A 26076-nucleotide genomic window follows, 5' to 3' on the forward strand; every position below is an offset into this window, starting at 1 on the left:
AGTAGACTTTGGTAGAAGAACCATTCTTGGTTAACTTGGGTTTCACATCAAGCTTAATATTTCTCAAGGATATTATCTGATTGTATCTGCTTAAGCAGTTAAATGCTACCTCAATACTAACATTTCTGTGGTTCGAAATGAATGCTTGCTCTGCCCCTTTTTTCCGCATTGGTAACTGTCATCACCTTATCTATTTGGCTTTTTCTAAATACTCTTGTTACATTTTTTTTCCCTTAATTTAGTATACCCAATCTTGGCTTGAAAATTACGTTATTACAGAACATGTTAAATCTTGTCCGGAGAACTTAGCAACCCAGTAAACCACAAGGGATTGGCACGAGAATGAAATCTCTATTAATTTCCAGTTGATAAAAACCATTCTTGTAGGAAATTATATGTACTGAAGCTCTTCGGGCATATCACAGAGCTTTCTTATGGTAAATTTATGATACTATTTATAAGAGGTGGCATTGACATTTACTACAACAATTTAGGAACTTATCAATTATTTGAAATACTCATGCCCAGCTCATCTCTATGCCACATCAATATCACCTTCGGCTGCCCAACAACTAATTTTTTCTATCAAGGTTATACTCGGTGAAGATGCTTCTAGTAGAGGTTAGAAATTTGTCCTATTAAATGCAACTCTACTTTTCATTGTATTCTTAATGCATCTAGACACTAGGTATATATAATGATAGTTTACTGATCATTAGAGCAACTATGGTTCTTATAGGGGCTCAGAAGCTAGCACGCATACGTGAAAATAACAACTTTTTAACGCTCTGAATTGCAGAAGATGGGCTTTGAGGTTCTAGGGGACAATGATTCCCCTGTCATGCCCATTATGCTCTACAATTGATCCAACAAAAATACCTACTTTTTCACGAGAGTGTCTCAAACGAAATGTGCAGTTTTCTATTATTCTTTCAGTTTCATCTAGACTAGATCATGCTCTAGTAAATGCTTATTCCTAATTTTACCCCCTTCCTCTTGTAATACTAGTATTTACTTCTTATTCTACTACTGTAGGTGGCAGTAGTGATGATTGCTTTTCCAGCTACTCCTTTACTTTTGGCCAGGCATGGGTATGCATTTCAGCTGTCATTCAAGGAAAGATCCTATTAAAAAGCTGGAGGTTTGCTTTTACTTGTGTTTATTTTATCATCCATCTAATAAGCATGTTTAGTTGTGTGTCCTACTATCATTATACCATCAACAATTTGGCACCAGGGATGCTGCTTATTGAGGGATTGAGCGTTTGCATGCCCATAAAAGATAATTACTACCTTCACTTAGTTCTCCACTAAAAAATACTCTCTCTAAGAGAGAGGTTTAAGGTCCTTTAATCATGCTTTAAAGGAGGGAAGTAGTGGAATAGAGGAGGTAAAGATGGTCGCGAATAGACAACTAAGAGAGAAGGCAACACCAGCTACCAAAAAGGACGCAATGATAATTATGGGGCTCTCTTGGACATCTTCATTGTGGCAAATAATTATTTCCACATGCATGCTAGTAAAAAAATGTCACGACCCAAACCGTAGGGCCGCGACGGGCATTCGGTGCCTTACACAATCGAGTACCAACGTAACATATCTTTCTTATCATACCGTTATGGGAAAGTGGACCAGAAGGGCCGTCATGAGATAACGAGAATAAAATATAAGGGAATACTAGACATAGGACGACCCAACATGATATAGAAACTTATACATGTGACATACGGGCCTCTAAGGCCAACATGATCATTTGTATACTCAAAACATAAGCCGATAAGGCCATACAAGTATCCATATACATGACATATGTCTACAAGCCTCTAAGAGTACATAAACGTCATAAAGGTCAGGACAGGGCCCCGCCATACCAATAAATATATGTCCAAATTATACTGACCAAATAGGCAACTCCAAAGCAAGTGGAGTGCACCAACACCTTCCGATGAGCTGATAGCCTACTAGGAGGACTCTCAACCTATCTATCGGGATCTGCGGGCATGAAACGCAGCGTCTCCAGGCAAAAGGGACGCCAGTACAAATAAAGTACCGAGTATGCGAGGTATGAAAGCAGTATAGAAAAGACATGAAAGAAATATGAAGTAAAGAACTCAACTTGTAAGTCTAAATAGCTCTGTGAATTATGAAACATTTATAATGTCATGCATATGTGTATAAATGTCATACCATGCATAGGTATATGCATACATAACATCATCAAACCTCTAAGGGCATCCCATCAAAGCCTCTGAGGGCAAAATCATCAACGTATACCAGCTGATCAGGTGGTGGTGCATATATAACGTCATAACCTTTCCCCATATCCCATATACATATAATATACATGTATATAACGCCATCTGGTCATGGGTAAATGCATATGTATAAATAAATACAATGCATAATGAAGTAAGTCAATAAGATCTCTCGAAATGTCATGAGACCCATGAACATACGATATTATAGTAGGACACATGGGGAATCAAGAACATAGGCAACCCTAGTACTTCTAAGAATAAAATCATTTGTGAAAGTTGTATGTTTACTCATTTCGTTATATCATATGGATCATGACAAAAGATAAGAATGGTTAGCCTTAACATACCTCAAGTCATCAATGCAACTCAACAACAAGCTTACGTCAACTAGTGCGCCAAACTTATAACAAAGAAAAATATGTACAACTTAGATGACGCTAGTATATCACGTATCTCAAATGATAACTCGATTCTTAAAATAAAACGGGCAGTATTTCCCCTGATTTTACTGCTCCCTCAAGCCTACTATAGGCGAGATACAAACACAATACAATCAGCAACTCAAAAACAACCCAACTATAATTCGGGACCTTCAATACAACAAAAACCCCAAATATACCACAACACGCCCAATCAACAAGTTGTCAATTAGCCTGAAATTGCAACGACGAGCAACTATCCTACTACCCTACCACATATGGCATTTTTCCACGCCCTTCATCCTTACAAACTTCATAAATCAGCAGCACAATAGGCCAACATGAGTGGACTACAAAACAATCTACTAAAAGTGAAATAAATCGAACTAACGGCTTCCGATCACCGTCCCGTGAGTTCTAACTATTAGAAAATGCATTTATCAACCTTCCTTGATATATAAAAGCTTAAATACAGAAAGTACACATTTTCTTAACTACTAAGTACCTTCCAAAACTCAAACTACAAAGAAAAAGAGAGGCGACATAGCGATACTTACGTCGTAGGGATCGTTCTAGTGTTATCGCTTTTTGATTTCGTACCCGGGATATTAATCTTCTTTGAAACCCTAGAATAGATCTTAAGTATATGCTTATGGGTGTTCTATGGTCCTGTTCTATGAAAAAATGTTCTCAGGTCGTGTTATATGGTAAAATGAATATAAACACGGCCTAAGACCTATATATATCAAGTTTGGAAAAGTCAAAGAGGTGCTAGCTTGGCACCCTCTCATTGGCCCATCTTCCGACGCTTATATCTTTTTATCTGGATGTCGTATGAATGAACGGTTAAGAGAGTTGGAAACTACATTCTATGACCTTCAATTTGGTATATAATATGTCTCAAAAATACCTCATATAGCACAAGAAACATATTTCTCAAAAAGCTTTAGTGACACACCTACTTGTCACCTATGCAGTCTGTGCAGTCTCGCGAAACTAAAAATCTCTCTTCCGATGTCGTATACTTTAATATTGTCTTTGCCATCTAGGCAATTGTTCTGTGAATAAATCCAAAGGTCAGGGCATTCCCCCCTTTAGGCCTCTTTCTCATACCACAACTTGTGATCGGAATTCTTCCAATCTCTTAACTGTTGCTACCTTCTGTCATACAGCATGTACGGATTTGTCCTTCTATGTGTGCCTATGCGACTCTTCTCTCCTTTTTCGTCTAGCTTTTAGCCAAGCTCTAGGCCTCACTTTGTGAACATATACAGAACTATGACAAGCTGCCCCTTTAGGAATCTATAGGTGTACTGGAGTTCTTCACTCAGTACTTTGTCGAACTTACGACTATTGCTATATCTTGTTTCATAGCCTCAGTTATCTATGCTTATGGCTTTACTACAACTAGCTAGGCCATACTATACCATAACTCTTACTTCGGTTTATTATTACCGGGGTCTGCTACCCAACTCCAGGTTACTCTCTCGCTGCTTATCTATATGTATAAATCTAACTCCTTTAGTGCTTTCTCATTACTTTTCATCTTTAGAATGACGGTCTAATCTCATCTCATACTTTGTACTTTTATCTATCTATTGGTGATTCACCTCAACGTTGATCTATATTCTACTACTGATAACTTGAAATCTCTTACGTAATATATTATCACTAGGGCTCACGTTGCATCGGGGAACATTTGAAGTGATTTGCCTAATCCATATAGGAAAAATACTATGCTTCAATAACCGTATTTCATGGCATGCCAATGTGATTCATCTTATGGGGATATTTTAATCCTGTGCAATTCATGAAATCCTTTTTCTTTAAATCATTACTCAATCAAAGGCCTAAACGTCATCCTCTTATCTATCACCATTAAACCCTTATTCTACTATCAGGGCGGCATTTCATATCTTCTAATTACTCCTAGCCTTAGACTCCTCTGAGTTCATTCAGACTGTACCGAGCTTTCTTTAACTTTCGGAAACCATCAGCTCTCTTGTTTTGATGGCTTAATCCCGAGGCTTACCTATTCTTATCACCTTATCACTCATCTTTTCTAATCCGTCTCATATCTACCTAAAACCTTGTCGCTCTACGATACTTTAGCTTGCAACCTACACACATATATTCATACCACTCGCAATCTTTCTTTAACTTGGTAGCACCATAAATTTCCTTTCGTGCCTTCTCAGTTTCCTTTAAACATAAGGTATTACTTTTCCTCGTCATTCTGCCACTTGCTGCATGAATGCTTGGCTTACCTTAGTGCCCACGAATACTGGAATTTCCAGTAACTCATATGATCTCAAATATAACTTTTGATTTTATTTTTTTCCCGTTCATTACACACGATAGGTGCCACTTTCTTATGGAGTGCATACAATGTTGTAGTGATACTGTTGTTACAAAACATTTTTTCTTTATGTCACTATGCTTAAGGTGAAGCCTTCTTCCTTATTTCCTCAGCTAGTATTCTATAGTAGTACTTAGGGGAGAACCTTTGACTCCTGCAAAGCTGTGAGCTTATTACATCGTATACCCGAAAGAATTTTTGATGTTCTTACTTGCCTATAATTATCCTTAGTTACTTACCTCCGTGCCCTTGTGCTCGTAGGGTTGCTTCTGAACTAAAATTTTTGACTGTCTTCCCAGTGGCACTCTCTTTAATTTTCGTAAAACTTATACGTACCTTTAATTACCCCAACTCCTATTTGAATATTTCTCAAGGGTTACGACATTATATCTGCGAGACTGAATTCACTATGTTGGGATTCACTACGTTTATCTTGCACAATTCGCTGATTTATCTGTATCCTCTTGTCTAGCCATGACTAGGATCTTCCTGAATCAACTACTGACTACTCGTTAGTCCATTCTCATATCTATATTCTGTGTAATCTCTCTTGGGTTATATCCTTTGTCTTAACTTAACCCGCACACAGGCTCCTTATGTATCAAGTGTTCATTTGCACTTATTTATCAATTACATATAGTGCAGGAACCCTTACTGCCTCTCCCCGGTATCGTGCTTGCATATTGTTCTGGAGTCATAACATATCTGTAGGATCTGAATAAATACAATCTCATGACTTTCGCCTTTCTACAACATTCTTCCTTTACTATTCCATAGTTACATGCACGACATAACTCCGACATAATACCATATCACACCATCTTCCCCCTTTAGGGGAGTACTAACATTTAATGCTATGAAGATTTACCTATAAATGTTTTACATTTTCATCTTTGGCGTCTTTTCACATTTCCACGGACTTTTACTTGCCTTGCGGTAACCTTTCTGTACCATGGATAACTGAATTTCTTACGCACGAAGGTGACACCTAGTGTAACTGGCACACTTAGTCCCTTAAGTGTAACTCTGCTCACAATTCTTGCTTTAGGGAAGCATCTTCGTGAATGACCTTTAAAGATTATTCTTTTGTTGTCCATTCTATTATGCCGGAACGCGATCTCTGAAATTCTCATGATGTCGACTATTATCAAATCTTTTAGTCCCGAATTAATGTTTAGTTTATCTTATTCACTAGCCCATACTAATTTCTATTACTCCGGGGGTCTAAATTTTCCTTCTGGTAATCACGTATGAGTCACCAACTCATTTCTCGAAATGGGGACATGACTTTATGGCTTATACTCTTTTATTGTCTCAAGGCCTGTAACCTCTTATCTTTTCCTTCACTTGACTATAGACTCTGTAATCCTGTCATAGTTTGATTTACCGTTAACACCCATTTATCATATTGTACTCATAATGCTTCATTTACTCTCTTCTTATTCTCTTGCTAATATTCCTGTCTATCACTTTATTCTAAAAACTTCAACAAAACATTCTTTCTCTTTTAGCTCCCCTTGCTCTATCGGCTGGCTCTTCGGGTCGCCTAACATTCTCTCTCCCTTTTTTTTCTATGGACGGGAGTCATACTAAGGTAAATATTTATCCCTTCTAGGATTCCACTGCCTATCTTCTGAAATTTTTGAATATTCTAGTATTCATATCTGACTGTACTATTCTAGAGTGCACCATCTAGGTGTCTCACAAGGAGAACTATGACCACGTTTGCAATATCCTTCGGAAATGTGAGCTAATGATAACAATCCATCCAAAATTTTAGGTTATTCTAACCCCAGCTGGATCCTCATATCCCATCCTTCTCTTAACTAATATATGTTAGCTCCCATAGGACATAATTGAGATAAGTGTGGTCAATTGTACATATCTCTGTTACTGTTGAAAGTAACTCAGAATATTTATATTTCTCTGCCTGAATTGTAAATACCGATAATCTTCACTAACTGAGTACCTCGTATCTTTCTTCACTTTGCTTATTTTACTTGTTGAAACTAGTATCTACCTTCTGATCCTCTCGTTGCTTTTTACCATAGGGGTGGATAGATATTCATGCCTTAGGACTCCTTATCAAGAAGCTTACACGCTGTAGTGTGCACATAATCTACTGAAGACCTTACATTTACTCATCATAAGCATGATGCAAAATCGAGTTCCTCTTACTCAACTCTTCCACAACCACATTCAATCACTTACCAACTGTCTTTCTGGATGTAGATGTCATTGTATAACAAATAAGGTCCATTAATCACGCTTAAAAGGAGGGAAGTAGTGGAATAGAAGAGATAAAGATGGTCGCGAATTGACAACTAAGAGAGAAGGCAACACTAGCTACCAAAATGGACGCAATGATAATTATGGGGCTCTCTTGGTCATCTTCATTGTGGCAAATAATTATTTCCACATGCATGCTTGTAAAAAAATGTCACGACCCTAACCGCAGGGCCGCGATGGGCACCCGGTGCCTTACACAACCAAGTACCAACGTAACATATCTTTCTTATCATACCGTCATGGGTAAGTGGGCCAGAAGGGCCTTCATGAGATAACGAGAATAAAACATAAGGGAATACTAGACATAGGATGATCAACATGATATAGAAACTTATACATGTGACATACGGGCCTCTAAGGCCGACATGATCATTTGTATAATCAAAACATAGGCCAAAAAGGCCATACAAGTATCCATATACATGACATCTGTCTACAAGCCTCTAAGAGTACATAAATGTTATAAAGGTCAAGAAAGAGCCCCACCATACCAATTAATATATGCCCAAATCATACTGACCAAATAGGCAACTCTGGAGCAAGTGAAGTGCACCAACACCTTCTGATGAGTTGATAGCCTACTAAGAGGACTCTCAACCTATCTATCGGGACCTTCGGGCATGCAACATAGTGTCCCCAGGCAAAAGAGATGCCAGTACAAATAAAGTACCGAGTATGTAAGGCATGAAAGCAGTATATATAAGACATGAAAGAAACATGGAGTAAAGAACTCAACCTGTAAGTCTGAATAATTCTGTGAATCATGAAACATTTATAATGTCATGCATATGTGTATAAATGGCATACCATGCATAGGTATATGCGTACATAACATCATCAAGCCTTTGAGGGCATCCCATCATATCATCTAGGCCTCTGTGGCCGAAATTATCAACGTATACCAGCTGATCAGGTGGTGGTGCGTATATAACGCCATAACTTTTCCCCATATCCCATATACATATAATATACGCGTATATAATGCCATTTGGTCATGGGTCAGTGTACATGTATAAATGAATGCAATGCATAATGAAGTAAGTCAATAAGATCTCTCGGAATGTCATGAGACCCATGAACATATGATATTATAGTAGAACACATGGGGAATCAAGAACATAGGCAACCCTAGTACTTCTAAGAATAGAATCATTTGTGAAAGTTGTGTGTTTGCTCATTTCGTTATATCATATGGATCATGCTAAAAGAAAAGAATAGTTAGCCTTAACATACCTCAAGTCGTCAATGCAACTCAACAACAATCTTAGACAACTAGTGCGCCAACCCAATAACAAAGAAATACATGTACAACTTAGATGGCGCTAGTATATCACGTATCTCAAATGATAACTCGATTCTTAAAATAAAACGGGCAACATTTCCCCTGGATTTACTGCTCCCTCAAGCCTACTATAGGCGAGATACAAACACAATACAATCAGCAACTCAAAAACAACCCAACTATAATTCGGGACCTTCAATACAACAAAAACCCCAAATATACCACAACACGCCCAATCAACAAGTTGTCAATTAGCCTGAAATTGCAATGACGAGCAACCAGCCTACTACCTTACCACATGTGGCATTTCTCCACGCCCTTCATCCTTCCAAACTCCATAAATCAGCAGCACAATAGGCCAACACGAGTGGACTAAAAAAATAGTCTACTAAAAGTGAAATAAATTGAACTCACGGCTTTCGATCACCGTCCCGTGAGTTCTAACTATTAGGAAACAAATTTATCAACCTTCCTTGATATATAAAAGATTAAATACAGAAATTAAACGTTTTTTTAACTATGAAGTACCTTCCAAAACTCAAACTACAAAGAAAAAGAGAGGCGATATAGCGATACTTACGTCGTAGGGATCGTTTTAGTGTTATCCCTTCTTGATTTCATACCCGGGATGTTAATCTTCTTTGAAACCCTAGAATAGAGATTAAGGATATGTTTATGGGTGTTCTATGGTCTTGTGCTATGGAAAAAGGAAGCTAAACACAGCCTAATACCTATATATATCAAGTTTGGAAAAGTTAAAGAGGTGCTAGCTTGGCCCCCTCTCATTGGCCCATTTTACGATGCTTATATCATTTTATCCAAATGTTGTATGAACAAACGGTTAAGAGCGTTGGAAACTAAATTTCATGACCTTCAATTTGGTATATAATATGTCCCAAAAAGATATTATATAACACACGAAATGTATTGCTCAAAAAGCTTTAGTGACACACCTACTTGTCACCTATGCAGTCTGCGCAGTCTCGCAAAACTGCAAATATCTCTCTACTCCGATGTCGTATCTACAAACAGTTTAATGCGTTAGAAAATAAACTTGTAGATATTCAATTTGATATGTGTATCATCCCGTAATTCCAATTAAATTGGGAGAAATGCTCTGCTACATTTGACCTAATATTCAGCACATTTATGAATGTAACTTGTGATGACCTTTGCCAAGTTTTATTCCACAACTCGCTTGACCTAAAACAGTAACACACGACTATCATAAGCCTAAAATAACTCATAACATAACCTCCTTATCATGTTAATCACCCATTTCTTATCCCAAGATTACATGTTATAATAATCCCAACTTGTCGACTTTCGACGAAACTTATTTTCTTCAGTTTGCTTAGCTTCTAAGTCTTTCAACCCTCTTGGTACTTGTTATCTATGATCTTAAAAATTTATAAAGGTAACATGATTAACTTACCATATTTACTTTCAAAAACGATCTCATTTATGAGCTTACATCAATTGACTTATGATGCACTCTCACGTACGAAAACATGGGGTGTAATAAAAAAGATGCTAGAGCTTTATCCAAAAACCAAAAAAAAAAAAGAGGAGCTGCAGAGATGAGCTATCTCATTTATAAACCTTTTTGGATTACTCCATTGGCAGCTGTTTGTATGTGGGTGAAATTGATTGATAACAAGTGGTCAAATGGCAAGATAACACGTGGAATCGAGGACAGGCAAAAGATGAGTCAGCAAAAAACTAGCATCGGGTACGAAGGGTGTAACCGGTACGAGATGGATCCCGAAGGGAACATAGGCGATAATAGATATTCAAAGTTTTGACATCGGGCAACATTTAATAAGCAACCGTTACCGAGAATATCTGCATTCAAAGCCAGCCATTATGCACTCATCAATGACTTTTTTATTTTCATTCAAGAGGGGCGTGATTTTAGGATATTGTCCCCAAAAGTAGAGGCTATAAATAGCAAGATTAACAACCATTGTAAGGGAGGAAACATTCTCCATACAAAAACTATATTCTACTCTTTTACGCTCAATCTAAATAGTTTTATCATTGCTTATACTTTTTCTCTTAGAAAGACCGAGTTCAGAGTCAGGCTTGTTATCTCTTTCAATATCAGTCATTAATCTTATTTTTGTTCCTATTGCTTTATTATTTTTGAATTAAATCGATTCTCTTGTCTATAAACCACGTTATAAATTCAACTGTACCATTTTACGGGTAAACAGTTTGGCGCCAACAGTGGGGCATAGACAACTTCGTAATTGCTTTAATTCGTTCGTTTGTTACCAATGAATTTCAATTTTTTCCTTAAGTAAAAGTTAGATATGGAAACCAATGATGTCAATAATGCTCACAATGTTGGAGCACACAATGAACGAGAAGAGGTATCTCAGCGTGACGATTCCATCAGCAAAACTCGCAACGAAGGAGACAAAACAACTTCGGTTCGCGAAGGACAATGTCCTCTGCATGTGCAGGGTCCAACTCCTGATGATGCGGAGGACGAACATATTGTAGAAACGGTTAAAATCTTGAGAGAGCAGCAAAGAGCAATCATAGACCCCCTCTCGAGGCAAGATCGTGTGATGACGGAATTGAATCAGGCATTATCGAGTGGTTCCAACAATGCTAATGAAATGGCCCCGGTTCATCCCAACTCTCCAGTAAATCAGGTGACACAAAGGACCGATAACAACACTCCAAGGGATGAGGTCGATTTCGACGGAGCCAGAGGTACCAGTAGTAGATCTAGGAACAATAACTTGAATGATCCTTTCAAACCGGGCTCATGAGATTCATGAGAGAGATGAATGAACGAATGGATCAGAACGCGAAGGAGTTTCATGCTCGGATGGATCAAATTCCAGTTGCGCCGCCGGTATTAAAGGGTCCAGATTCAAAAAAGTACATGTAATTGTCGTTTAAACCAAATGCGGCACCAGAATTAATCCTAAAGAGTTTCAAGATGCCAAACATACAAAAGTATGGTGGAACTCTGGATCTGCAGGAGCACATCATGACCTACACCACAGGGCCCTGTCATGGTATTCCCTTTTACCCGAGCTTTCAATCGACTCTTTTGAAATGCTTGCAGATTCGTTCATCAACACTCTTGCCGGAGCAAGAAAGGTCCATGTCAGAAAGGTAGATATATTCAGAATTCCGCAGGGCGAATCCGAGCTGCAGCAAGAATTCGTGATTTGGTTCCAAAAAGAAAGGATGATGTTACTAGCGGTTCTGTATGAATGGGTAGCGAAGGCATTCATGAAAGGTCTAAGTCCACTAAGTTATGATGCCTCCCCAAAACTGAAGGAGAGCTTCCTCGAATTTCAAGAAACCACATGGGCGGATGTCCATAACCGCTATGAGCCAAGGATGTAAAAATTAGGATAAGTTTAAAAATGACTTTGATAGGGGCCGTTTTCTACCATACGAGAGGATTGATGGACATAGAACTAAAGGGTATCAGTCATCGGATAGGTTCGCCTCTGACAAAAAGACGGATCGCGATCGAAAGATCAGATCGTTGCATGAGAAAGAGGCACCGGGATCCCGGGATCCTGCATACCCCAGGTTATCTGATTACAACTTCAATATAAGCCTGGTAGAACTGGTGTCGGCAATGAGAAACATCAAAGAGGAACGATTTCCAAAACCAATCTGATCGTATCCTAGCCAGAGGGATCCTAATCTATGGTGTGAATTACATGGGACTCACGGCCATAGAACTGGGGACTGCCGACATCTTCGCGGAGAGGTGGCAACGTTGTTAAAGAATGGCCATCTTAGAGAGTTTTTAAGTGATCACGCCAAAAACAACTATGATTGGAGTCGGGACGGTGCGAAGCCATCGAAACTGACAGCAGGATCACCCGGATGGGAATTAAATCAATGGGATAACATTTTTGATAGCAAAGAAAATGAAGATATCAGTTAGTCACGGCAAGAGCGTCCGGGAAGTCTCAGAACATGACATCACCTTTACGGAGGAGGACATTGACAGACTTCTTCTGCCACACAATGATGTTTTGGTAATCTCTCTCAATGTTTTAGATTTTAAAATTAAGTGTGTTTTGGTTGATCCAAGAAGTTCAACCAACATCATATAATGGAGAGTTCTGGAGAAAGTAAAATTAACCGAGAACATCATTCCGGCAACAAAGCTTCTAGCTGGCTTCAATCTGACAAGCGTGATAACCTGAGGAGAGATTCTGCTACTTACTCACGCTGAAGACTACCATGTTTGAAGTGGTAGATGGCGACATGGGTTACAATGTAATCCTCAGAAGGCCATGGATACACGAGAATGAAGGATGTGACTTCTACCTATCATCAATTATTGAAGTGTCCGACCCCTAAGGGGATCAAACAAATAAGAGGAGATAAACCGGCGGCAAGGGAGATGAACGCGATGATCGTTTCCAGCAGTAAGGGAAAAGAAACCAGCAAATAGCAATTACAATTACCGGTGCCTTTCCCTTTTCAAATGAAGATGATAAAAGCGGGGAGTCATCGGAATCCTATCAGGTTCCGGCATCTTTTCAGGTACCATAAGAAACGAATGCAACCAAGTTAACCGCAAAAGAGCTCGAGCAAGTGGCCCTGTTTGAGGAATTTTTGGAAAGAAAATTTCATTTGGGAACGGGTTTAAATCCCAAACTCAGGTAAGAAGTTATAAATTTTCTTAAAGCTAACATTGACTGCTGCGCACCAAAAACGCCCCGAGGCGATAATGTGGGCCGAAAGTCTCAAGAGGCGTCTTCTCAGCAATTCGGGGAGTACGCCCGGACGTTCGGGGCACGTTTTATAGTGAGGCATAAGCCCTATAGACTTTTTTCAAATTAAAACAAAATTTGTTGAATAAGTCTTTCATATAATACCCAAATTCTCAAAAGTCAGCTTGTAATTACTCAAAAGTTTTAAAAATGAACTAAATTGTATTAAATTTAAAAGTCAAGACCTTTTTTATTGATTGAAGCCCTAATTCATGGTCTTTCCCAATTCTTCCTCTTGTCCGCTAGTCTGCTAATATCTCCCAAAAGCAATAAATATTCAATTTTTTTTATAAATATAAAGAGAACTTCATTTTTCTTCATAGCAGCAAGTTCAAAGTTCAAATTGCAGGTTAGTCATCCTTTTTGTTCCTCCATGTAGAAAACTTTATTCTTTTCGACTCAAGTTACTTTTGTTGTAAGTAACGTATAATAGATTGTTTTGGCTAGTTTTTTGTGGGGATGGAGAACATCTATATATATATATATATATATTATGTTTCACATAATTATAGTTTTGTTCAATTTTTATGTAATTATGTTTATAAATATTTACTGTAAGTATATTATTTTATAAAATATTAAAAATTAAATACATATGGAGATTACGCTCCGTGCTCCGGGGCTTACGCCTCGCTGAGGCATATGTAAAATGTCTCGCCTTACTTCCACGCCTTTTAAAACACTGGTTACAGTTACTCCTTTCGTTTTTCATTTCTCCTCGTTTTGAAAAAACATATTTTTTATGTTTAAAATTATTTAACTATGGGTGAAAATCATTTTTCCTCCCGAAGTTTGCCTTAAAAATCAACCTCCCTCCCTAACTTTCAACATTAGGCATCTTCACCCCTTACATCAATATCCGGCTATTAACCGACAACTTTAAAATATTTGACCACTCTCCATAGGGGCAAATCGTAATTTTACTTTTTATTTTATTTAGTGGGGTGCCCTAATTAATTATATACCTTGTTATTTAGTATTTTTTTCAACTCTTGTTAATTGCCTCCTAAAGAACCAAACGTTTTCGTCGCAACTCGCGAGCTTCCAAACTTTGTTACAATAATCTTCATTATTATTATTATTATTATTATTATTATTATTATTATTATTATTATTATTATTATTATTATTATTATTATTATTATTATTATTATTCTTCTTCTTCTTCTTCTTCTTCTGATGTAGATTTTGATCGTCGGGTTCATTTCAATCCAGTATTTTTGATGCATAACATAAATTTATATGTAAAAATTTATTAAAATCGCAACAAATAATAGGTCTGAACCCATAACTTTATAATACCATGGGTTCAATGTTAAAAATCTTAAAATTTGAACCCATAGTATCTCAATCTTAGGATTCGCCTCTGCTTATACAACATCCAAAGAAATAAGTTATAAAATAATCGATATAGCAAAGCGTATCATGCAACATGGTCAAACTTTTAACAAAGACAACACAACTTTTAAGCTGAATATTATTATGCATCTAGATTGTAACTAGATACTTAATATTGAGTTTGCAAACTAGAAAAGACACCTGGTTTATACAATCAACCAATCAAACAACAAGATTTAAGTTCCAAATGATTTTTTCATACTCACTTAAAGGAACAAGATACTTAAAAATTAACATCAATGCCATATTGTTCCTTCAAAGAAACATAAAGCTTATCCGCAGATAAATCATAGTCGGCTCTGAAATCTGACTCAAATTGTTTAGCGATCCATCTTGAAGTTGCCCCATAACCTTTCATATCTTGAAGGCATGTGTGTGGACCACCTAATCTTTTAATCTTGTAAGTTATTCTACCACCATAAGGCGAAGCAAAATTATTTCATCCATATCCATTACCTTTACAAAAAGCAATAAACCTTCTTTTCTCAATATTTTTCTTTTCAATAGGAAAACCTTCTTGACGGACAAATTCTTCAATAACTCTTCTAAAATAATTCACATCATTAAATATTTGTCCCTCTTTCAGCACGCCAATTTCTTTCTTCAATTTCTCATCATATGTATATTTGAAAATCTCACCCTGCATTTTGTCACTTACTTTTGTCATTGGGTGATCAATTGCTTTATCATCATCACTAACATCATCAAATAACCTATTATCATCAGATTCATAATCAGATAAACCATCATCAATATTTTGTTCATGATCTAAGTGAACTTGTTGTCACACCTCCTTTTTCCCGGGGAATGGGGGAGTTTTTTCAATTAATGTGACATTATTCGAAATGGGATTATTTATTTAATTCAGAGTCGCCACTTGGAATATTTATGGTGTCCCAAGTCACCGGTTTATTTTAAAATCCCAAATTGAGGAAAATTGACTCTATTTTTGGTCCGCGAACATAGAAGGCCATGTAAGGAATTCTGTTAACCCGGGAGAAGGTGTGAGGCACTCCCGAGTTTCGTAATTTTAGCACGGTCGCTCAACTATTAATAATTGGCTTAATTATCTGATTTAATATATATTTGAAACATATTGTGCATTTTTTACTTTTAACCGCTTTTAGTTAAATATTCAACCGCTTTTAATATTTATGAAATTTGTTTGAACAAGTCACGATGTCGCGCACTCGTTTGTTTTTGTACACATAGCGAATCGCGCCACGTGAAATGCACCCGCGATTTACAACATGTTAATTTTTATTATTATTTGAACTTCTGGTCGAGTCACATGAAACGAACACTCGAATTGGGATTTACGTATCGTGACCATGCAACGAGAACCGTATTCATAGTCGCGATAATTTATTAATCGCGCCTAAAGCAAGCTACAATATTTATGAATTATTTTTCTTAAACTAATTTGAGATTTGTAAAGCCATAAGAGTATGTCATTGTAGAAAAGCATGAAATAGATTAAATTAATTATTCAAGGACTACAAAAGGGGGCCACTGTATGAGATTAATGGGCCTAGCAGATTTCAAGTTTTGGCCTCAAAGATAAAATAACTTTCTTCATTAGCTTATAGTAACCTCACAACCCCGATTCCTTCAACGACCCATGTGTCTAGGCCCAAAAATTGGATCTTCACGAGCGACATAATTCTAGTTAAACTTGTTTAACAACTTAACTCTATACTTTAGACAATTGATAGCTTAATTTAAAACAAAGATGGAACTACTAAAGCATATTTATAAACACATGAAGGATTAAATAACCAAATAGAGACATAACCTTGCCTGAGCTTCCATTTCAATAAGATTTTTTTTTATGAACAATCACAACTCACTAATCAATTAGTAAATTTCATTAAACCATTCATGGATGAACCCTTTTTTAAGAGAACATGCTAATGAACTAAGATAAATATACAAAGAGGAAGCTCAAAATTTGGTAGCATGCTTAACAGAAAATAATTTCATTCATTCAAGATATAATGAACATCAAAGAACACCAAAAGAAAAAAAAAACTCATATCATTACTCAAAACAAGATAAGGGATGGACCTCAAAAGTTGAATCTGAAACTTTACGGTTTTACAGCTTTGAATCTTAAACACATTCACACCGCACGCAAGACCTCAAACGAAGCATCGAAACTCGCCGGCGACCTCAACTAAAAACCTCACCGTTTCGACTGGGTTTGGATGGTAGTTTCTGGTATTAAAAGAGTTGTTCTATGGAGGTTTAAGGATTGTTTTTGGGCAGTGAAGCTGCTGGATTTTTCGAAAGTAAGACGAAGAAAGAATGACACTAATAGAAATTCCCTTATCCTAGAAAAAGAAAACAAAATTCTCTCAATTCTCTCCTCCCTCTTTCTTTCTCCTTCTCTCCCCAAATTTCTCTTCTATTTACAAATAACATTTCGGAATTTTTTCAGATTTTTTAAAATTATTTTATTATTATTATTATTTTTTAATTAAACAATTCCCACTTACCATTTTATTTTTTTAAAATAAATAAATAAATTTCCCACTTTCCTCTACTTTTATTTTTTAATTTCCCACTTTTTACTTTTCCTTTTTTTATTTTTCACTTATTTTACTTTTTTTTTATTTTCCACTTATTTTATTTTATTTTTTATTTCCACTTTCTTTTACTTTTAAAAAAAAACAAATTCAGCTACCTTTACTTTTATTTTTTAATTCCAACTTTTTTTTACTTTTTATTTTTTAAATTTTCACATTCTTTTACTTTTAATTTTTAAATTTTCCACTTTCTTTTACTTTATTAAAAAATAATTTCCCCCTACTTTTACTTTTACTTTTTTATTCCATACTTTTAATTTTTCTGTTATTTATTCCCATCCGAAAATAAAAAAAAATATTTAAATGTTTCGGTTTTTTTTTAAATTTATTTTATTTTAAAATAAAGATAAAAAAATCAAAATAATACTAATAATAATAATTTGACCTTTTAAATTATTAGTAATTTTTACCCTATATGAAAAAAGTGTAAAAAGCTAAAAAATATATATATATTAAATTTCTGAAAATATTTACATAGTAGAAGGTAATAAAAATTCAAATATAGTCAAAAGTTAGGTGCTCACAGCTGCCCCTCTTTGCTTGAAAACATGAAGAGTTTTCAGGCAAAGACTAGGTGAGCCATGTGACTAATTTTTTACTAACCCATTATTCAAAAGGAAAAGAAATAAAATATAGGGTGCAACCGAGTCCTGGTTTTGGACAACCTACATATCCCGGGTTATAGGGTATCAAGTCTCGTATAGTTCAAGGAGAATGGTGGAATGATGAGTTGAGGAGTCGAGTGAGGTTCGTCGAGGTTCCGGTCCGCGGTCCTGCTATTATAAAAAAGAAACTAAACAAGCCTATCAGTTATGAATTACAAGATTCCTATCTATGAGTCTTTTGAAACTTGATCTTGAGTCTTGACTAGTTCATCATACAAACTCTGATTTAAACCTTGATGCTCGCTAGTTGTAGGTGCTAGTTCATTGTTCTATAGCTTCTTCTAATCAAAACGTGACTCCAATGCTCGTGGTTTCAGTCATGTATTCAACATCTTTTCAACCACTTTTGCATTTTGGATTCACATTTTTTTTTCTTTTATTCTGAATTGAGACTTCTTCTTTTGGCCATCTCGAACTCTGTGCCTCGAGGTAAAACCTACTCAGATACCAAAACAAACAAACAAACGAAATTTTTCTGCCCCAGTTTGCACTAGAAAAATTTTGTGAGTTATTGTAAAAAAATTCTAAACTACTTATTTATTGAAAGCAATAAAAGATCGGGAATGGTGTACCCCGAAAATAAAACAGAGACTAGGGAATGGAGACCCTATGTCTAAAATGAAAGAAACTAGGGAGTGGGGAACTTATATTGGAAAAGCGACTAGGGATTAGTGTACCCTGATATTGGTAAGAAAATGTAACCAGGGGTTGACACCCTGTATTACGGAAAAGAAATATAATCAGGGGTTGGTGCCCTGTATTACTGAAATGAAAATGAATCCCCTCGACTAAAAGGTACTGCGAAAAGCGAGCCTAGGCGAAGAGTACTTCTACCCGGAATATGAGCTGGATCCCCCTAGGCAAAAAGTTTCTACCTGGGTTAAGCTACAAAAAGCAGCCTGGGCGAAGAGTACTTCTACCTGAAAAGTATGAGCTGGATCCCCCTAGGAGAATAGGTTCTACCTGGGTTAAGCTACGAAAAACAAGCCTGGGCGAAGAGTACTTCTACCCGGAACTATGAGATAGATCTCCCTAGGCAAAAAGGTTCTACCTGGGTTAAGCTATGAAAAACAAGCCTAGGCGAAGAGTACTTCTACCCGGAAGCTATGAGCTGGATCCCTCTAGGTGAAAAGGTTCTACCTGGGTTAAGCAAACAGCCTGGGCGAAGAGTACTTCTACCCAGAACTATGAGCTGGATCACCCTGGGTGAAAAGGTTCTCCTTGGATTAAGCTATGAAAAACAGCCTGGCGAAGAGTACTTCTACCCGGAACTATAAGCTAGATCCCCCTAGGAGAAAAGGTTCTATCTGGGTTAAGCTACGAAAAATAATCCTGGGCGAAGAGTACTTCTACCTAGAAACTATGAGCTGGATCCCCCTAGGCGAAAATGTTCTACCTGGGTTAAGCTACGTAAAACATCCTGAGCAAAGAGTACTTCTACCCGGAAACTATGACTGGATCCCCCTATGCGAAAAGGTTTTACCTAGTTTAAGCTACGAAAAACAGCCTGTGCGAAGAGTATTTCTACCCGGAACTATGAGCTGGATCCCCCTAGGCAAAAAGGTTCTACCTGGGTTAAGCTATGAAAAACAAGCCTAGGCGAAGAGTACTTCTACCCGGAAGCTATGAGCTGGATCCCCCTAGGTGAAAAGGTTCTACCTGGGTTAAGCAAACAGCCTGGGCGAAGAGTACTTCTACCCGGAACTATGAGCTGGATCACCCTGGGTGAAAAGGTTCTCCTTGGATTAAGCTACGAAAAACAGCCTGGGCAAAGAGTACTTCTACCCAGAACTATGAGCTGGATCCCCCTAGGAGAAAAGGTTCTACGTGGGTTAAGCTACGAAAAATAAGCCTGGGCGAAGAGTACTTCTACCCGGAAACTATGAGCTAGATCCCCCTAGGCGAAAAGGTTCTACCTGGATTAAGCTACGTAAAACATCCTGAGCGAAGAGTACTTCTACCCAGAAACTATGAGCTGGATCTCCCTAAGCGAAAAGGTTTTACCTGGGTTAACCTATGAAAAACAGCTTGTGCGAAGAGTATTTCTACCCGGAACTATGAGCTGGATCCCCCTAGGCGAAAAGGTTCTACCTGGGTTAAGCTACAAAAAATAAGCCTGGGCGAAGAGTACTTCTACCCGAAAACTATGAGCTGGATCCCCCTAGGCGAAAAGGTTCTACCTGGGTTAAGCTACAAAAAGCAGCCTGGGCGAAGAGTACTTCTACCTGAAAAGTATGAGCTGGATCCCCCTAGGAGAATAGGTTCTACCTGGGTTAAGCTACAAAAATAATCTGTAATAGTGATGCATGCTAAAAATAAAAGAAAATAGATATTTTACGAAACTCACCTTTGGTGACATTCATCCTTTAGGAATCGCCATTCTGCACTGCTTTGTTCCTGCTGCAAACAAAGAAAAATTATAAGTTTTAAAAGTGGTGGTCGGTTTGTGGCCTTGATGTCTTTGGCAGGTTGGCTTTGTGCCTATCTTCTTTTGATGATGATTTCAACCCGCCACTAGATGTTTCATGAATACCACTTACATTTCTGGCCCCAGCGAGCCTTTGACTTTTCAAACTTTTACATGGCGGTTGGTCGCACGAGAATTAACCTTTTAAACTTTATTTTGCCTTTGTGGCAGTTCACTTTCGACTTCTTTCCTTCAAAACTTTCAATTTCAGAGCATTGGGAACCTTTGGCTTTTCAAACTTTGCCAAAGTGGTTAGCCACTTGGGACTTAACCTATTCAACTTCATTTTGCCTTGTAGGCACTTTTAATTTTATTTCCTCCTTTCGAGAGTTTTTGATTTCAAAGCATCAGCCACCATGGCCAATCGGGGTTGACTTGATGCCCCTGCCAAGGCTGGTTGCCTCTTGAATATTAGCTTGTATCAAACGAAATCCCTATAAATCAGTCTTGCTATCTCTTTTTTGCCTTAGTTTTGGAACAGAGTTAGACCGAAAGGGATTCAAAGAACAATAAACAATGGAATGAACAATGAATTTAGACAAAAGATATCCCTTTCGGGGGAAGGAAAGAAGGACTTATCTGGACTATATGCGGACTTCAATGAACATGACATGTCTTTTGGACTGGATGCCCGATCTGTGTCCACTGTACGACTCTCAGAAATGCATCACAACTTTTGCCTTGAAACAGAGAAACCTTGCCTAGGACTATGTCAATGCCAATGGGTGTTTTCGATCAGTGGCGCCCTTTGCGGGTTTTCACCAATTGACCTCTCTCATTTCTCTTCTCACCATCGCCTTATAGTGCATTTTGTGAGTTTTCACTAACAAGATTCTCATTTTGGTTTCTTTACTCACCATCGTCTTGCAGTGCCCGTGAGAGTTTTCACCAATAAAACTCTCTCATTTTGTTGTATCAGATCCAAGTAACTGTACCCTCCAATTCTTGAACATTCTCATTGATTGATCGGAAGGACTTGAAAAGGATTTGGATTGAATTATAACTTTGGAACCTTTCAGGCGAAACCATCGCCGAACCATTGTTTTTTTTTCAATAACACATTCAGGTTCCGAAGAGGGTAATCAAAGGAAGGTAACTGGCTCAAAGGGTTGGCAAAAGGATCATTGGCATTTGGGTAGCGAGAATGAAAGCCTTCTTCATCCCAACCGAAGAACATTAATGCTATATAGAGGATCAAACATAGTACCTTTTGACTGCACCTGCGTTGACAGCTGTTTGAGGGATATTTCCTTCGATGTTTCCCAAGTACAACACTCTCTTTTGGCAGTACTCTCGTTACAATGTATGGACCTTTTGATACTTTCGATTCTTTATTTTATTTCCTTAAAATTATCTTCATTGCATTCTGATTTTTGATTCATTATTTCAAAGTCTTACAGCGTTTTAGGATTTGGGCCTCAAGTCCGCAGGCATATCATGTCATCAAGATCTACATTTAACAGAAAAGAATAAGAAAAGTGACAAAATTAAGAAAAGAGACATTCCTAGATAATGAAATATTAATTTCATTTGATTTTTTTTATTTATTATTTTTTAAAAAAAAATTTAAAGATAGAAGGGTTTATATCGAAAAGTAAGACAATAAAGTTAAACATCTGGATCATACCCTGAAATAATTCGAACGCGAAAAGGATAGCAAGACCGGCTACTGAGACTCCCGTCTGATAGGGAACCTTTAGGTTTGGCGGCCGTTTTTTGGATTTTCTTCTGTCTCAGCAATGGCTGCAATGGCCTTCAGTGCTGGATCAAATTCCTCATTTTTACAAATCATTCCGACTACTGGCCCAGTGTTGTGAGCAGGCAAGGGATTGTTTGTCACATCATGAACCTCCTCGTCCTGAAGAACTATTGCCTTAACCTCGATGAGGTCTTCCAATGCTCTTTTGAGAGTCCAACAATCTTCAGTATCATGTCCCACTACTCCGGAGTGGTATTCACATCTAGCATCAGCTCGGTGTGAGGGGGACTCGGGGTTTGGCCAGTTTGGGGCCACTGGCCGCAGCAGACCTAGCCTGACTAGCTTTTGAAACAAGCTAGAGTATGATTCACCAATAGGGGTGAACTGATTCCTTCTGAGGGGCTCTCTTGGGCGAGGATTGTATTGGGGAACATTTGGTTGGGGATTATATGGAGCTTGGTAGGGACGGGCATCTCTGGGAGGCGGAGCTCAATTTTGTGTATAATGTTGTGGCCGCGTGTAAGATTGCGCGTTCATCACCGCATATGGATGTGGTGCCACAACATAAGAAGCATCTTGATGGGGATAATAGTGTTGTGGGACCTCAGAAAGCATATATGATTGGTTGAATGCCATGCGGGCCCCCCCTCGAGCTGGAAGTCATCATGGCTCTCTCTTATCTCTCGTTTCTGTTCATCAAACCCCCCGAACTATTCTGAACGGCCTGTGATGCAGCCTTAAAAGTAGCTTGACTCAAGATTCGGCCCGTATTTAAACCATTTTCGACCATCTCCCCAATTTTGATAGCCTCAGCGAACGGTCTACCCATAGCAGACATCATGTTCTGGAAATAATCAGGCTCTTGAGCCTCTAGAAAAATAGTGATCAACTCATGATTATCCATGGGTGGCTTAACTCTAGGCGCTTTCTCCCTCCACTTGATGGCATACTCCCTAAAGCTTTCAGTCGATTTTTTCTTCATATTGGACAGGGAATTGCAATTTGGTGCAATATTAATGTTGTACTAGAATTGTTTGACGAAGGCTTGGGCCATGTCGTCCCAGACATGCTAGTGAGAGATATCTTGGTCAATGAACCATTTAGAAGCTACCCCTACAAGACTTTCCCCAAAATAAACCATCAACAATTCTTCTTTTCTACCTGCACCCCCCAGCTGGTTGCAATACCTTTTCAAGTGGGCGATAGGGTCGTCGTGTCCATCATACTTCTCAAATTTTGGGGTCTTGAACCCTGGTGGCAAATGGATGTGAGGGAACATGCATAGATCACTGAACAAAACACTTTTGTGACCACCTAGTCCTTGTATGTTCTTTATGTTTTGTTCAAGGCTTTTCATTTTCCTGGACATCTCATCTGGCTCAACTGTCTTGGCAGGATTTTCATTTTCCATTGGTGACTCTTATTGAGGAATCTGATTGTATGGATCCGAGACCCTAAAAGCCATATTTTTAGAGTTGTATTGGCCATCATAAGCCTGAGGTGGTGGCTCGTTGTTTGGCCTTGTCACAGGAGGTGGTGGCGGGATTGTATATATCGGTGCGCCAGACACGACGAGGGGGTGTTCCTCACCGGTGCGACTAGAAGTCGCATATTAGAGGTACGGGAGGCAGCGTGGAGGTTGTAGTTTGGCACATACCATGGTGGTAGAATGTGATCGCTCACTGCATGGAGCGGTGGTTGAGTAGCCCGGGGTTCGGTGAAAGTTCCCTCCGAGGGACCCTGGGGTGGAGGCTAACCGGAAACCCAAGCTTGATATACATCAGATAGTTGTTGTCTCAATTTTCTTATTTCCTCCGATTCTTGCTCAACTGACGGACCCTGGGGATTGTCAATGAGCAACTCGATTTCATCACTATTATCCATTACTACCGTTCCCTTTGATCTGGTGAAGTAATGATGTGTTGCCAGTTTCACCACAAACCAACCACCTTAAGCTTACTCTAAACGTATCAGGGTTAGGCATTTTATAGATATGAATCACACGTAATATGCCACGCTCCTAACATTATCACCATTTTTTTTTCTTTTCCCTCACACCTCATTTTGATCCCTCATCTTAGAATCATTGAAAAATATTTTGATCGAACCTTTTGTGGGTTGCCTACATATCATGTCGCCGTATGAATCAGATCATTACGTAGTTCAGGGAGTTCGGGAATAGACTGATCCATTTTTTTAGTTTATTTTATTTTTTTTTTAAAAAGAAGGAAAAAAAATATTTTAGATTTTGATTTGAAATTCTTTTATTCTTTTTTTCGAATGAAAGACTTTGAAAAAGAAGGAAAATATTTTTGGATTTAATTTTTTTTTTGAATTTTCTAAGGAAAGAATTCTAAAGAGGGAATCAAGGAAAGGGAAAATATTTTTTTAATTTTTATTTTTTTGAAAATTAGGGCTAGAACCGATGATGTTTACCTACGTATCTTACATCCGGTGAGAATTAGACCTGCATAGTTCGGTCAGTTTTGACACAAGGGAAAACATGCTTTTGAAGTTATTGACTCATTTGGAAATGACTCTCTTTTTTCTTTCTTTTTTTCAAAAATTTCGGCAGAGTTTTAGGACTTTTCCAAATACCGGGGTTTTCAGAAACGGACAAATTTCTCTCTCCTACCTCACTCTTGGTTTTTCTCTTAATTTTCTTTCCCTAGTTGATCAACATGCAAGCCGAAATAAATAAATGCACAAATAGCACGTAGGATGCATAAGGATGGTCTTTTATTTTTGGGTACACCTGTCCTAGATGGACTCATTCCCTGTATTGAGTCCCCAAAGTCAAATGCACATGATGCAAACAAACGTTCCTACTAGGGATCCGGCATGAGGCTATGTTATTGTAGGTTTAATATCCTGGGAGAGTGTTTTAGACCTGGCTTACCCAAGCGGACAGCTCGAGCCGAGGTGGGGGTAACGTACCGGGAGCACGAAAGTCTACCCAGCCTAGTTGCTGATCCAGCCACGTTCTAACAAAAAAGGGTCCATGCGCACGTGTGCACCATAAATTTAGAAGACTCACGTTACAAGCTCGAATTCTGAACTCTAGACCAGAAGTTCTGGGTTCTTGTCCCCAACAGAGTTGCCAGAGCTGTCACACCTCTTTTTTTTCTGGGGGATGGGGGAGTTTTTCCAATTAAAGTGACATTATTCAAAATAGGATTATTTATTTAATTCAGAGTCGCTACTTGGAATATTTGTGGTGTCCCAAGTCACCTGTTTATTTTTAAAATTCCAAATCGAGGAAATGGCTCTATTTTTGGTCCGCGAGCACAGAAGGCCAGGTAAGAAATTCTGTAAACTCGGGAGAAGGTGTGAGGCACTCCCGAGTTCTATGGTTTTAGCATGGTTGCTCAACTATTAATAATTGGCTTAATTATTTGATTTAATACATATTTGAAATCTATTTTATATTTCTTTAACCGCTTTTAGTTAAATATTTAACCGCTTTTAGTATTTATGAAATTTGTTTGAACAAGTCGCGATATCGCGCACTCGTTTGTTTTTGTACACATTGCGAATCGCGTCACGTGAAATGCACCCGCGATTTATAACATGTTAATTTTTATTATTATTTGAAGTTCTGGTCGAGTCACGTGAAACGCACACTCAAATTGGGATTTACGTATCGTGACCATGCAACGGGAACCGTACTCATAGTCGCGATAATTTATTAATCGCGCCTAAAGCAAGCTACGATGTTTATGAATTATTTTTCTTAAACTAATTTGAGATTTATAAAGCCATAAGAGTATGTCATTGTTGAAAAGCATGAAATAGATTAAATTAATTATTCAAGGACTATAAAAGGGGGCCACTGTATGAGATTAATGGGCCAAGCAGATTTCAAATTTTGGCCTCAAAGATAAAAT

General features: G+C 37.9%; 1 long non-coding RNA gene across 2 annotated transcripts; it reads left to right on the top strand.

The window, feature by feature from the left end:
• Positions 1-278: 278 nt before the first annotated feature.
• On the top strand, positions 279-10653 carry LOC107790783 (uncharacterized). Of its 2 annotated transcripts, XR_001649095.2 has the most exons (4): positions 279-437; positions 529-621; positions 1036-1141; positions 10233-10653. It is a non-coding gene; the product is annotated as an uncharacterized LOC107790783 (long non-coding RNA). The 2 variants fall into 2 exon arrangements; XR_012704901.1 differs by having other exon boundaries at positions 279-621.
• Positions 10654-26076: the final 15423 nt, after the last annotated feature.

The sequence above is a fragment of the Nicotiana tabacum genome, chromosome 22, assembly GCF_000715075.1.
Source record: "Nicotiana tabacum cultivar K326 chromosome 22, ASM71507v2, whole genome shotgun sequence".
Classification (NCBI taxonomy): Eukaryota; Viridiplantae; Streptophyta; class Magnoliopsida; order Solanales; family Solanaceae; genus Nicotiana; species Nicotiana tabacum.